General features: G+C 43.1%; 1 protein-coding gene across 2 annotated transcripts in view; it reads right to left on the bottom strand.

Annotated features, from left to right (window-relative positions):
• The window catches only part of CYFIP1 (cytoplasmic FMR1 interacting protein 1), a 78,810-nt gene extending 62,992 nt beyond the window's left edge, over window positions 1-15,818 (bottom strand). For both annotated transcript variants that reach the window (XM_005486398.4, XM_005486399.4), the window contains exon 1: window positions 15,585-15,818. The gene's annotated coding sequence lies outside the window, so the exon portion shown is untranslated. The remainder of the gene's footprint in view (window positions 1-15,584) is intronic.
• Between the last annotated feature and the right edge of the window lie 278 nt (window positions 15,819-16,096).

The following is a 16,096-nucleotide window of genomic DNA, read 5'->3' as shown; positions in this document are numbered from 1 at the left end:
ACATGCCAAAAAACTTCCATGGCTGGGCAAAAGTCCTGTGGAGATGTCAGACTGCACAGTTTTACCCTAGAGGAAAGTGAGATGCCAAGCAGTCAGAACATGTACAGATGAGTCTATATCTATAGGCACTTTATAGAAGAGTCTGAGTATATAGTGTGTAAATCAAGCTTTAGCTAAAAAAGCAAAGATTAACTGACAGACTCCTTCCAACTTGACACTCCTCTTCCTCTTACTTCCCTGTCAAAGTAGAAATGCCCAGTGTGCAGCTGCTCTGGGATGTGCTGGGGGTGGGATCAATGGCCCACAGCCCATTGCCACCAGACAGGCAAATGGCCACAAAGCATTGGCTCCAAGAAAGCACTACAAAAATTGTTCTAAAACCCATGGTGAAGAATGGCCAGCCATTCTACACCAAAATCTAGTGCAACTATCTGTGTAAAGGGAAGGTGTCACTGTGTGCAAGGTAAGTATCATCTGCCTCTCCCCAGTCCACATATCTTCCTTCTCCTCCTAAAACATGGTCCACCAATGACTTGTGTCCCTGCTGTTAAACAGAGCCAGGTATTCACAAACTCCAAGCTCCTGACTTGTACTTCCCCAACACTACAAGTGAATATTCTGAAGATGTGGCCCATGCATCCCAATTCTGAAAGCACACCTGCATGCTTTTGGCCTCAATATTAACAGCTGCACAGTAGCGCAGCTGATTCCTTCAGCACCAGCTACATTCAGACTATAGGACATTAGACTATCTGTAGATTTGTTTTTAATACTTAGAAAATAATTTAAAAATAGAACCCAAAATCCCAGCTGACTTACACTTCCATCTATTTAATAGCACAGGTCTGGGAAACCCTCACTGACAGGCCAGGGGTGCAAGCCAGAAACAAAAGCTTCCTGCTGCCCTCTGGGTTGTGAAAAGAGATACAGGAAGGAACATTTTTTGAAATCCTTCAGCATGATTTCCCAAAGCTCAGCACTTCTCAAAGCAGGAACACAAAAGCCACTGGGCACAGAGAGCTGTCCATGCCCTCTTGCTCTGAGGCTGCTTGCTGACAGCTCCGCTCTGCGATTTTGCCACAGGAATCCACAGGCCTGGCGTTTCCACGGCCAAGTTCAACCTCCCTGCTCCCCAGCCTTTGCACTCCAGTATCTAGCAAGACATGAAAGAGGAAGCAGCTCCTTCCTGCCCAGCTTTGACACATCTGCAAATGTTGCAAGAGTGTGATTCACATTTCCCCTCACATTTCTGACCCCCCAGAAGAGAGCAGAGGAGTTTTGACAACAGCAACGGCAGGGCGACAGCTGGAACCGGCTCTGGGGTTTTCTCCCCTTCTTTATCTTTGTTGATAAACAAGCTCCAAAAGATAACAGCTGTTTCTCATGTACAATGATGAGGGACTGGAAAAACCAGATTGTTTTTTCCCCTAAGCTCAAAAAAATTAATTTAATTAATTTAAAATTCCCAAGACAAAAAATGGGATAGCTCTGCTTCCTTAATAGTCATGAGTTTTTAACAGATGAAGTTACTGGGCAGGAGAGCTAATATTTTAACAGATTCCTTTATGGCAGAGAACATCAGAAACTTCAAAGACATACTTCAAAAAAAGGTTTGGTTAGGAGTTTACATAAATGAGAACAGACTAAAATGCTGTAGTCATACTCATCATTATAGTTACATGAGGACATTTACCCAAACTAAGGGTTTTTTTCTTCCATGCTAAATTCCTACAAAGCTGTGTTTTCAGTTCTGTACCCACATGAAATTCCCCAGGATAGCCTTTCTCAGACAGAAGATATGTAAGCATTACTTCTGAAGTAATATTTTTCTCTCTGGTATCTTTTTATGACCCATCCATAAAGCACTAAAGTAAAAATGTATGAACAAAAACATGTTTTCCTGGTTGTACACAACTTAATTAGTGAACATTCAACATTCATGATCTGACATTGTCCCTTGAGGAGAGAGAATCACACACAACAGCAAACTGTTTTACTAAATGTTGGTGTTTGATGAGCACACACAGCTTTCTAAGCAGGGAAAAGCAATGCCTGTGCTGATTCCCAGTTCCTTTTTCTGAATTTCAAAGCAAGAAAATCCCTGTCTGAAAAGAACTTCAGCCTCACAGTACCAAGTCCCACCATGTCCAAGGGTCAAGAGATATCAGTCCCAGGGTTTGGGGTTCTTTTAGTATGTTAGTGAAAGGCCACAGACTAGCTTAAACTAGGAGATCCTCTTTTTCTTCATTTCCAAAGGACATGAGCACCACATGGGCCTGACCTGCTCAGAACAGCTTGTGCTGTGGAGAAGTGCTGAACTGAACTGTCTCTCACATTTTGTCCATGTGAAAAATGAAGCCAAAAAAAGAAATCTCCTCTAGCATTGTTTACATTTTATTTCACTTCAGAACTGGATTATTATTGAAAATATTCATTAAAAAAAGAGCTGGCAACCTTTTTAAAATGTCATAACTCTGCACCATTGCTCTCAGCCCTGCAACTGCATGTAAGCAGTGCCCTGCTAACACTGATTTGGTATCTAGAGGAGATGATTGTCACTCCTAGTGAAGATACCATTTCCACTTCTCCATCCCTACAGAATAATGTCTAAGTCTCTGCAGAAAGTCTATATTCTTAATTCTAAGCATATCAGAAAACAGCCAACATGCATCTCTCAGCCATGCTCTTTTGGGCCTCCTGAAACTTCAGATTATTTGTAAGAAAATATAAACAGGAGCAAATTATGGGGAAAAATGTTTGAGACCAAAAAAAAAAAAAAAAATAGGGGAAAACTGACCAGAAGAAATAATAAGAGCTACTCTTATTAAGTAAGAACTACTCTTATTAAGGTAAGGACTGAGAAAGCAGATTATAAAGCATTAATTTCAGAATCACTGCGAGAGAAAGGATTGCTGGAACTATTCTGCTCTCAAACTTAGAGGTAAAAAAAAAATCCTTCAAATACTAGAGAGTTAAGTAACAAGCTTTTAAGTTTTCTTTCAGTGATAAGAGTTAAGCAAGACCCAGCCTATTAATAGCTGAAACAGGAAAAAATATGCTTGATGATACAAGACAGTTCTTATACATGTTCAGTAGGAGTGCATAGAATCCAACAAATATAACTTGTAGTTATATAAATGTGGGCAAGGCAAATGAACTTAGATAACTGTACCCTTGTTGAGATCTTAGAAGTGTAGAAATTACCACACAGTTCCTCTTTATCCTATGGCCAAGATTTCCCAGAAATGTCCTCTAATAGTCTTATGAAATTATCCAGCTGAGTTTCAAAGACATTGATTCCCAACATAAAAGTCCTACCTCAAATAACTGGGTTTGATGATATCTACTTGCTGGTGAAAAATAAAGCCCTTCACCACAAAAGTTATCAGATGCAAAGCTATGGCTGTGTTAGACAAGACAGGGAGATGATGAGGTTGGTATCATGTTACCACAAAACATTTCAAAAAACCCAAAAGGTATATTGAGTATCTTGAAAATGCACAGGGAGAGAATGGAAAGTCCTTGGAGAATATAAGTACTTATGCCATTTAAATTACTTGCAAACTGTAAGTATCACCTGCACTAAGATTGCCAAGTGAACATTCCCACAGAAAACTGATAAACGGTATAATTCAGTCTGATATATATATTATACTGATAAACAGTATAATTCATAATTAATAGTATAATTAGTATAAATAGTATAATTAATAGCTATAAAAATAAAGGTAGAAAATATCAAGCTACAGTGAAAGCCAACTTCAGAAGATTTGGACACACATTTACTTTATGACAATTCTGGCTTTACTTTATGGAAGTTGGAGTAACAGTGTTCAATGTCCCTGAATTAAACAAAAATAATTAAAATCTAAATCCCACAGCTGCCAGGCACTTTTTTCCTTTGCATCACTCACTCAAAAGTTTGACACCCTGAGGACATCTAAGCCCCCTCACTTTGAATTCTCCAAGGATTTATCCTCACACAACCATCAGAGCAGTAAGACAGCAGGCTTCCTTCTTGAAGCACACTGGATTGCAGCAGGTAACAATCTGGAAATGGATTTCCAGGTGTTTTTTGGTGTCAGCTCCTTACAGTACATCTCCTGGTACATTGCTGCATACTGCAAAGATCAGACAGTGGACACAACTGTGTCTACTGCAATTCTTGCTTTGCTTTATGGAAGTTGGAGCTACAACATTAAACTCCCCTGAAATAAACAAAAATAATTAAAATCTAAACCCCACAGCTGACTGGCACTGTTTTCTGCAGTGACAGCAGAGCAAACCTCTCCTGAAGTCCTGTACTCTTTGGAACAGCCCAACTACTGCTACTCTCTCCTTTGACAGAGCCTCTCCCTCCTTGCCCAAAAGGCACATCCATCCCAGCACCTCTGACAGCACCTGGGAAGAGCTGAACGTGCAAACATTCGAGTCACTGCTGAATCTCAGGGTGGGAAGAGTCAGAGGGATATCAGCATTGATCTTATCTCACCATCTTGGTACCATGGTACACAGTATACCACTATCTTAAATATACCTCTGGGTAAAAAAAAAAAAAAACCAAAAAAAACTCTCCACATTTTTTAACTTTATTTAACCAAAAGCTCACAGAAAACTGAGCTTAAACTTGGCATGCATCCACTTAAAATGCAGATATTTACACTTCAAACAGCCTGAAACAGTCCAGGACAAACACATCCCATAGTCACCAAAGTGCAGGGCGAGTTCCCAGGCTGGAGAGGAGAGTTTGGGGCCCCTGGTCAGGCAGGGCTGGATCAGCAGCTCTGGGCAGCCAGGGATCACGCTCTGGGCTGGGATCAGCACAGCCTGAGCCACTCAAGCACAGCTTCTCTCCTTCCCCACGCAGGAGAAGCTCCCACAGCACATTCAGAGCTCTGTGAGCGCACAAGCGAACGTGCTGAGCACAGCCCACCTCCAGCTGCCCCCAGCCCAGGGGGAGCCCTGGACACCAGCAGCAATACAGCATGTGCAAAGATCAGCTGCAGAACGCAGCCCAAGGAACCAGAGGTGCTCTGGGACACCCAGGGAATTGGTTTGGGTTATGCCATTCTCTACGTAACCCAAAAAGCTCTCCAAGATTGGAATTTAAAGTGATAAAAAAATTATTTCATATTAAAAATATGGAGAGGCATCATGCCAAAGAGTGAGTTAATTAAGGTGGAGTTTCAATGACAAAAAAAATTGCTGGACTGCAGAAATTTTTGAATATTTTCTGACTTTGCAGATGAAAATTTGTGTTTCATTTCACTGAAAAATGATGTTGGGAGGGGATGCCCCATGCCTTTTTGCAGTCCACTGGACACATTTTGGTTCTGAACAGATGTATTTGATCTCCAAGTGGTTGTACATGTTCCCAGGCTCAAAATAAGACAAAGAGGAAGTATGTCTACACTTTAAACAGCAACTCCCTTTGACACTGTGTCTCTTCTTCCCCAAGTCTGCAAAAGCAGAATCATCGAATCTTAAATTAAAAAAATAGCATCATGGTACTGAAGATTTAAATTGCCGTGCAATCCATTAATTGAAATATGTATCCACACAAGTGGGTTTTGCCTAAAATAAATTATTATATATTAATATAAATATTAATAACTAAATGCCTTTTGCATAAATAAATCAAAGCTTACCCTACTTAAAAGGACAGATGAAAATCAGGAAAATTTTATGTACTGCAGTTGAAGAGGAAGAAGAGAATTATTTATTTACAAAAAATATTATTTACATATTATTTACAAAAAAAAAAAAAAAAAAAAAAAGCAAATATATTCCACAATCCACACACTGAGGGAAAGAAATTCAAATGAAAGTATATTTAAAAAGATGATTGACTGGCCTGCTGAACTGGGGCCTTCAGGATCAACCACAGTAAACTCCATGGCAACTGCTGACAACATTCCCACAAGAACAGAATTGGTCAGCACAGCAGCAGAAGTTAAGTTTTATCCCTACAGCAACACAACATTTTCAGGTTTTTTGTCCCATTGTGTAATTTTTCTATATTATTGGACTGCAGAAAATCAATTAAATAATTTTACTATTAGGAAAATATGATTAAATATTCAGTGTAACGTTCCTACTCAATGGAAACCATGAGATTCCAATCACAAAGGGCCCTTGTAATAGAAAGAGAACAAAAGGAATGGACTTTCTCTTCCAAGAACAGCACAGTAATTACAAAAATATTCATTTTTATTTCAAACCTCCAAGATCTCTCTCAAAAGCTCCCTTTTAGTTCTATTTTAATTAAATTTTGAACATCTCAGCCATTCAATTGCTGACCTATCAATTCAGACTGAGAAGAAAATATTTTACACTCTGCTAGCTAAAGCACTTCAGAGACCAGCACCACGATGGATTTTCTCTGTTAGAACGCCCTTTTCCTGTGCCCTGGACAGGACAATCTGCCTTTTTGCCATGCAGATCAGCCCAAGATGTTCCTTTTGGGACCGGAGCTCCCTTCCGTTCCTAAGCAACAGATTTGCATAAGCTGAAGGAGCAAAGAAAAATGCTTTTCACATCATTTACTGGCCTGCCTGATTAAAGTAAAAGACAGAAGAAAGCAAACAGCAGCTGACAGTCCTTTGTGCAACAGATTTGACATACTGTTAAGCTTTCAAAAATACATCTGCAAACGGAATTTAAAAACAGGCTTAATACGTGAAAAAGAGAAAAAAATTCCAGCACTGTATTACCCCATCCAAACAGCACAGCAAGTCCCAGAAGAATGGCCATATAATAGAAATGATGACTTCAGTATCAGACTCCTACAGGGAATGTGGCTCACAATGACTGCAGGCTTCCACAAGCAGGCACAGACTGGGGGAAGAACATGAGGCTAATAGCATGGGAGGAAATATTATTTCTTTTTTTTTTTTTAAGCAAATCTCAGCTTCCTAAATTTAAAGCTCTTTGTGTTCAGTCACATGTGAATTTTTTCATGCAATCCACACTGCTACCTGTCCAGCTTCTGTCTCCTGCAGGGAAATATCCCAGCAAGCAATCCCCATGTCTGCCATCTCCTTATCCAAGCAAAGCCTGTGCTATGATTGTGCAAGCAAGGTTCAAGTGCTCAGTGATACACCACTCTTATCACCTGGAAAACTCAGTTCTGGGCAGTATCAGTAGGCAACAGCAGCACCATCAATGCAACATGAAGGGCACACTGCAGTGAGTCAGCACAGCCACTCCCACAGGATAAGCAAGGTCAGGACAGCCCTGCCAAGGATGCTGACAGGGAGCTGACACACTGACCACCAGGACTCGGACAACAATTAGTTATGCTTGTCAAGTAACTTCCCTTTCACTATCCTGGATGAATTCAAGCACTTTCCAACAAAAGGAAGGTCTGGCACTCTATATCATCACAGCAGATTAGGAATGGGGCAGTCTGGGGCTCTTTGAATGAAGCCTAGGCCAAGACTGGTGAGTGATGCCAGTCCAGAACTGCCTCCCTGAAGCCTCATGTATGTCCTAATGACTCCTTTTTAAAGCATCAGTAAGAAAACCCTCCCACAACTAGAGAACACAGCACAACCTCAGCACTCCTGTACCCTAGCACCTGGCTGGAGTCACTCTATTTTTGCTAGCAAGGCACCACAAGAGTGAATTTATCTTTTCCTGCCATGTTAGCAGCCAGCAGGAGCACATGGATGAGCACATACTAATTCTACAGCAGCAGCATCTGCAGTGGATGATGATGAAGCAGCAAGTAACAACCAGGTATTTCCAAGGGCAGCCTGGCCAGAACCATGCATCTGCAGCATCATTCCACATCTTGAAGCTTTAGAAGAGAGATATAACTTCCTGATGTTAAAATACAGGGTGAAATACTATCCCTGTGTAGGAAGCTCAAGTGGAGGATACACACACTTCAAAAATGAAAAATTAATTTGTTCATTCCACTTATTTTATTTGAGAATCCATTGTGATGGCATGGGAGAAGCCGAAGCCTCTAAAATTTCCTCCAAAAGTATCCCACTTAGCTGAACAAGGAGGGAGGGCCTGTCTCTCAAGTGTCTGTCCTGCAGCATGCAACCCCACTCTGCAATGGAACTTGTGCTACAAGAATTCACAGAGGTGTTTTGTTTGGTTTGCTTTATCTGTGAACCAAAGTCTGAAGCCCAAGACAAGTCACAAATGTAAAAAAGAAAAAAAAAATCTGCTGTTGATGGGGCTAGATGGCTGAGAGGGTTTGTGCTGGTTTACTAATTAGTTCTCACAGAACTGAGTTTGCTCTGAGTGAACTAACTAAAGTACAGAATGAACTCCCTTCTGTAATATTTGCTCTCTCTTCAGACTGCAATGAAGCTAGAGATTTAAGCATTGTTTCATTTTAGGTTAGGTGTGCTGAGATCTGTCTTGCCACACTTACTTGCCTTACCCTATTAACATTCTCTGGTATTACACCTTTGAATTGCACCATTTCACCTTCCTGACCACCCCCCCTCACCTTCTCTTTTTTGCATTCTTTTCCTCTCACCCAGTTCACTCCTCCACAGCCCTTTTTAATCTTCTCAGTTTGCTGCCATTTTTGCATTCTGCTGATGCTGTTCTCTCCTGCAGCTGTTCTCAGCAAGCATTTCTGCTGTACTTGCTCCTGCTCCTGCCCGGGTGGTAGGAAGCAAAGCTGCACAGCAGTGCTTTGGAGCAGACTGAAGTTCAGCACAGAAGCACAGCACCTACAGCATGTGAAAACTACAACTACAGCTGTGAAAAGCTCTCTCACTTCTTAGCAAAGGTAACACTCCCACTGTGAACACTCTGCAAAGAATGGGAAAGGGAGCAGCAAAAGCAATAACCACCTCAGAAAGGAGAAAGGAAAGCAAGTCCACATGGGATGAGCCTGGCATGGCTCAGGATGAAGTCTTCCATCACAGACTGCTCACACCTGCCCAGCATGGTCTCCTTGGCTGCCCTTGGTGTGTGGTGTATTTACTGCTGGTACTGTAACCAAAGAGGGCACAGCTGTGTAGGTGGGCTGAACGGAGCTGGGGATGGGGGAGCTGAGCACCCCAGGGGATGGAGGAGGTCATGTTACAGGTAACAGAGATGAGCCTCAAAGATGGAAAGACAAGAGTCTGGAGGCTTCAGGTTTCCATCTAAGCAACAACACAACCCCTCAGCCTTAGACAAAGTGTTTATTTGCACTCATAGAATGGCACTGGTTGAAAGGGACTCTAATGACCACACAGTTCATCCCCCTGCCATCAGCAGGAACACCTTCCACTAGACCAGGCTGCTCAAGGCCCCATCCAACCTGGCCTTCAACAGGGATGGGGCACCCACAGCCTCTCTGGGCAACCTCTTCCAGTGCCTCACCACCCTCACAGCCAGGAATTTCTTCTGTATCTTTTAGCTAAATTTCATCTCTTTCAGTTTGAACCCATTACTCCTTGTCCCATCACTACAGTTCCTGATAAAGCATGTGAGTTCTGCACTTTCATTTCACAAGAATGGAGAGAAATAAAAAAAAAAAAATCTTTTTTTTCTCAGGGGAGGGGAACACAGCACTCTCTTCCTCAGCCCAGTTACACAGATGGCTGCTCCAGGCTCAGCCTTACTCAGGGGGGTCTGCTGGGCAGCACCCCTGCCTGTGGGAAGGACACCCTCCCACCCCTGCTGGGGCAGCCCCAGGTCCCCCTTGCACGGTGCCTCTGCATTTGGCATCAGCTCCATCTCACAGCTTATGCCCCCAGTGACACGACAGGCATTCATTACATCCCATGGGTTTCTGCAATGCAATTCTGCAGATGAAGCCTTGGCTTCAGCGCTGCCTTATTCTGAGTTTAAAAATTGAACAAAGGCTTCAAGAAAAGTTACTCTAAAAGAGAGGCTGTCTGCTGTCATTCCCACTCCTTCTCTACACCTGTAGGTACTTGGTAAGCCAGCAATACAACACTCTCCATTTTCAGTTAAAAAAAATTACACACCTTCATCTGAATAGTAAGTTGGAAGATATTTTAGGCAAATTTGTACTATCCATGCTTAAAAGTAGCTTTTCATTTATTGTCTAAATCAGTACAATAATAATGTACATTATGTGCATTTCTGTGAGGACAGAGTGAATCAGACAAGAAGTAAATAATGGTTTAATAGTTATCTTAAAAAAAACTAAGGAAATAGTACATGACCGAGTAGAAAACAAAACTAAAAAATTTTAGTTTCTTCAGCTCTCTTCTTCCTCAGAAAGAGATCATCTGTAGTATTTTATACAAGAAAATACACAATTTCAGTGAAAATTCAACCAAAGCATTGCTTCAGATATCACCTGACAAGCATTCACATCTATCTTAAGCCGTGTATCATGACAGTTTGCCTGAACTTCACACTCAGAATCTATCATTCAGTGTACTCTCCTTATTGATTTTATATCACTGAAACCACTTAAAATAATTAGAGGTATACTGAAAGAAAGCTATAAATAGCTTCAGGTCAACAGCATTTTTATTTCTGCCAACAAAGTGTCCAGGTCCCTGTCAGAATGAAAGTATTTTAAACTGAAGTACAGTACTAATATATTTTTATCTAAACTCTGGAAAAAAATCTCTTGTATAGAGGTAGAGTATAAAGAAAGGATCTCCAAAAGCACCTTGTGTCATTTGCACAGCTGGAATCACTTCTTAGCATGTTAACTCTTGAGACTCGTGTCCTAACACAAAACCACAGTATTGGTTTTTAAATCTATATGTTTCTAAAACCAAAAGCACCATTTAATTCTTTTACTTTAGAATAAAGTAATTCATAAGAACATTACTGAGACTCAACCCTGCTAATCATTTGCAGAGAGTGTCATCTAGCAATCATAAGTCTACACACTGACTGAATTCTTAAGATGCCTTTCAGTGGAGGGAGAGGAGGGGGGATGGCATTTTTTTTCCACCAAATGAGCAATTACAAGCTTTAAAAACTTTGTTTGTCACTCTATTACCTCCTGACCAACAGTGACGGAAAAGAGACCTGCAAAAACTAGCCAAGTGAAAGACAGACTGTTCAACTGAGAAAATCTCACAGTGTTTGGCTCAAGCAAAGAGAAATCCTCCAAGTTCACCCCACAAATAACCACTTTGTAAGCTGGGAGCACTCACAAACTGGGAAAAGGAGGGCACCACAGCCTGCACTTACCTCTGCCCTGGCATTTACCTCTGATGAAAGCAAGAGAAGTGCCAATTCCATATGTGCTACCTGACTGCTTGAACAATAAAAGCTTTAGTAAAGTTTTCAGGTAGAACATCCACTCTGGTGGAGGACACTCACTTTAAGCTCTGCCTAGGCCAGAGCACCTGTCCTGGCAACACACCCATACAGAACCACAGAACAACCACCCAGCCAGAGAACTACCATGTTCACTTTCACTGCTCTGTAGGCACTGAGAAGAGCACAGCAGGACCTCACAGCTTGGCTAAGAGGGCAGCAAATCCACTGCAGACCAAGCTGGCTAAGCCATCAGCGGGTGCCTGGCAGGCAACTAGGGTAGCAATGAAGGGATTCCCACCCTGAGAGCCCTCCTGAGCTCACCATCACACCAATGCCCTGCTGGGAGCCCTTCCAGCAGGAGCAGAGATCTGGCAGAATGAAACAGCCACAGAAAATGTGGGGAAGGGACAGAGCAGCAGGACACAAGTGTGGCTCCTCAGGAGCAGGGAGCACCACCATCTCCCAGCTGGGAAGGCTTGGAGACATGGGCTCCCTCTCCAACACCCCAAGCCAGATCTGTGCTCAACTCAGCTGCCCACAGCCTTAAATCACCTCTCCCACAATGGTCTTTGTGCAGAAAGGCTACACAGATATAAATTCACTTGATATCTGCTGATGCTCAGCCTGAGGGAAAGGGGGTTTCTCCTGAGATGAAAAATGCCTCATGATTATTTGTGCCATACCAAGCTTTACCACAACTCCACTTTTTCCAGTTTAAGTCCAAGATAGCCAATTTTCCTCCAAAACACTGAAGTGTGTGAATACAGGATTTTCTTCACAAATATTTGTGAGTGCACATATATTTACAGACATAACAGAGGCATACAGTAGATACTAACACAGAGAAAAATCTTTCAAGTCTTATGAAGAAAACATGCTTCAGGATTTTCACCAGTGTGTTTACAAGAGATAAGGAGCTACCCAAAATATCTTACAACATTTTTGGTGCCAAGAGATAGAAAGATTAACTGCTGTTTTGCAACCTCTGTCTTCTTGTAGCAAGTCTCATCAATGCATCATACATTATTTTTACCACCAGAAAGGCAGTGATGTGGATTAATGGAATTACGTTTTAACAAAGCAAATCAATAGGCACTCTGTTATCAGCATTACCCAGCAAAGTGTGCCCCCGAGCCCTGCTAATGTCAGCTTCTAAGGGCAGACCAGCAGTAAAGAACAGCCCTGAACTGAGGTATGTAGATTAAAATGTAAAGCACCATTACCGAGCTCTTTGTGAATTTTTGTAGGTATAGTCATATTTCACAATGTTGACATGTCCTTCTTTCATTTTACTGTCTCAGCTCCGCATAAAAACCAGGACAAGGATAGGCGGCTTTCATTTGTTGTATGTACAAATAACAATGTAGCCAAAAAGTAGCCAGATGACCTTCAAGAGTAAAGTCTGCCAGAGGCCACTTGAAACAAGGTATATTTTCTATAGATCAGAAATTTACAAGTTTGTTACATTTACCCCTCCATCCCTGGGAACATGAAATGAATCCCAGTCCCACGCACAGGGATGGACCCACCTGGAACCACCTCAGTGGCCACTCACGCCTGGGCTGTGCCAAGCTCCTGCAGCATCCCCAGGTAAACAGGCACCTACCCTGGCTCAAGCATAATTGCTTATTAACTTGGGGCTCGCCATAGTAGCTGCAGTTATTTAAAATGTATAAACAGTGGAAATGCAGAAGGTCACACAGCCACTGTTCCAAGCAGTGAAGTCAATCAGAGAGCTGACTTCCAGCTCAGCAGGGTAAAACTTGCTGCCCAGCATTCAGGTTTAATTTACTTGTTGGTATAGCAACAAGTAAACCAAGGAACCACTTGAAGAACTTGCCCAGAGAACATAGGGCAAAAACTGTGAAATAAAACCCATTTGATATGCACATAAAGGCATGGAAATTACATTAAAATTAATTTTCTCTTGTATAGCACTGCAAGCAGTTCTAGCAGTTTTCAGGCCAGAGGATGAATACAACTGTTCCCACAAATAAAGAACTTTGTGGGGATTTTTTGTTCCATCTTTTTGTTCCAACCTTGCAGCTCAAATCCAACCACTCTGAATTTTCCACCTCAACCTCAATATCTTGGAAACCTTGAAGAAACAAACTTTAAAATAAAAATCAGATTATTCTGACAAGAGGGTTACAGCAAGGTTTTAAAACCTACCCTCAGGAACAAGCCACCTTCCAAGACAAATCTCTGCCAAAATGAATAAACAAAGCACTAACCAAAACTTAAGGAGTGTATCAGACAAATATCTAACATGGAACACAGAGCTAGAACAGATTCCTGGTAATTACTTAATTATGCTACAAAGTCAGCATACTGGACCAAGAGAATCTCTTGGTTTAAGCCCAGAGGACAATTTCCACCTAAGGCAAACTGAAGAAACAAGAAGTTTGTTAATGAATACTTTGACTATTACAGGTGCATCACTAAAGCACTATGAGCTTTTTAATAAGTCACACATTCAGAAGTTAAAAACTGAAAAGTCTGAATTGCTTGTGAAACATTCCCTTCCTTATAACATATATTTAAAAAAAAAAACTTAAACAACTTAGACAATTTGGCTCCATTTAAGTTTGAATGCTGTGATCTATTATGGGAGAAATTTTTAATTAGCAGAGCTGAGCGTACACTCCATTCAAACTCCACTTCACTCTCAGCATCAGGACCCCCAAAAGAAACTGATAAACCCAAGACCTGTAAACAAAACAAACTCTTTCAAACAGGGATGTTGCAGGGGTGAGACTATTTGGGTATTTTCCCAAGACTCACAGAGGTTTATTCTCAGAATACATAAACAAGCTGACAACTTGAAAACCAAAGTATAGTAGAGATATTCCATCACTTACATAGTCCCTATTAAAAAAAAAATAAAAATCTAAGCTGCTACAAAGAAAGATGATGTACACTTTTTAGAGGGCAAGACAAGCAAGCTTTGATGATACTGGGGTTAAGCCTTCCCAATGCTGTACAGACTTCTTCCAAATTCCTCCTCCTCCCTCCTGGCAGCTACAGAGACAACTGGCTGCCTACACCAGCCAGACTTCACAGACCAGTTGCCTTAAAGAGTCTTTTATACTAGAACAGGAGGAACTTCGCGTCTACAAAAGTTTTAAAAAAAAAGTTTTTTAGAGGTAAAAGTGGGACTTAAATGAAGTCAAGAATCAGAGCTTAAGTAAGGAGTAGAATGCTTTTTCTATCACATAGCTCAGACATTCTCTGAGCATAAAACAGTTTAAGTACAATTAATAAAAACATAATTCAGACATTGCTGAATTGCACTACAGTATTATTACAAATTCAATTTTGAAGAAAACACTACCACACAACACTGCATATGTACATGTTCAGTAAGCTTATTATAATAAAGTTATGCCAAATAAGTAACTGGAATGCAATAAGGACTGGAGTCCTCATTAGCCTAAGCTTTCCATTTCCCACAGTTTACAGAAAAGCCTGCTATGACCTTCTAATTAAGAAGAAATTCCTCCAGCTAGCTTTCCTCCTCCTCCAATACACGCTCTCCAGCCAGCACTTCAGGCAGACTGGCTGCATCCCACAAAGGCAACTTCCTCCCAACAGCCTCGCTGGCACAAACAACCATTTACATGTCTAAATGCTACTTCAACCTGCCATCAAACAGCACAGGAATAAAAATCAAGGCAATGAGAGCCTACTGAAAGGCAAAATATTAGCAGAGATGTTGATGAACAACAGGAATACTCAGAGAGGTGAAGTGCAAGTCTGTTTTCACCTCTGCTCATTAGAGAGGAGGGATGGGTGGCAGACCCTCCATCTGGGGATTTTCAAGCTTGCATTGCTGCTGCCATTACAGCATATTTTTATTGGATAATTCTCAAGTTCCTCATGAGGAAGTTATTCCACGTCCTTAGACAGACACTCCAGATCACCTCCTTCCTCTAAGGAGGGAGACGAACCTGCATAGAGCTTTTTACTTTTATATTTTCCCCATCTAGCCCACTCCAAGACAGCCTAGTGGGCAGAACTCTGACCACTCGAGCGCTGCAGACACAGGGGCCAGGCACGGGAGAGAACAAGCCAACCCTTATCCCAGAAACACAACCCAAGAAGGGCGTTTCGGTGCCGCCGCTGAGGGACCCGGCCCGCCCGCGGCCAGGGCCGCCCGCCCGCCCCTTCCCGCTCGGCCCCGGGCACCGCCCGAGCAGCGGGACCCCCGCGGCACCGCCCAGCCCCGGGAGCCCCACACACCGAGGGGGGGCGAGCCAAGCCCAATAGGAGTACGGGGCTCCCGGTTACCGGCGACAGGGGCGCGGCGGGGGCGCGGACCCGCAGATGAAGCGCCCGGATCCGGGGAGGGCCCCGGGAAGGGCACTCACCCGCTCTCCGCCGGCTCCCGGGAGCGGCGCTGCCCGGCGGCGGCAGGAGCCCGTCCGTCTGTCTGTCCGTCCGGGGGCTCCGCTCGGCCCGGCCGCCGAGGGTCGCGTCGGGCCGGCGGCTCCGCTCCTGGGCCGCGCCTGGCAGGGAGTTTCCTGTGTGAGTCACTTCAACCGGGAGTTGCGCAGGGAAACACCCTTCCTGCCGCTCCAGCTCCTCCTCCTCATCCCAAACCTGCCGCCCCTTCCCGCCCCCGGCAGCCTCCGGCCCGGCTCCTCCTCCTCCGGGGAGCCCGGAGTAATCCCGGAGCTGCCGCAGGCGGCGGAGCGGCGTCCGGGACCGGCCCTTTGCTGTTAACGAAAGGCACTTTTTCTGTGCATGTGCACGGGGCAATCTGCCTCTCGCAACACAAATCTGCGCCCAGAACAACCGTGCCCACTCGTACGAACCCCGCACAGTGCCATCCAGTGCCCGCCCCAGCGCCACCGCAGGGAAACCAGCGCCACAGGGCACC

Source organism: Zonotrichia albicollis, chromosome 2, assembly GCF_047830755.1.
Source record: "Zonotrichia albicollis isolate bZonAlb1 chromosome 2, bZonAlb1.hap1, whole genome shotgun sequence".
Taxonomy (NCBI): domain Eukaryota; kingdom Metazoa; phylum Chordata; class Aves; order Passeriformes; family Passerellidae; genus Zonotrichia; species Zonotrichia albicollis.
This window is presented reverse-complemented; position numbering and strand designations above follow the sequence as displayed.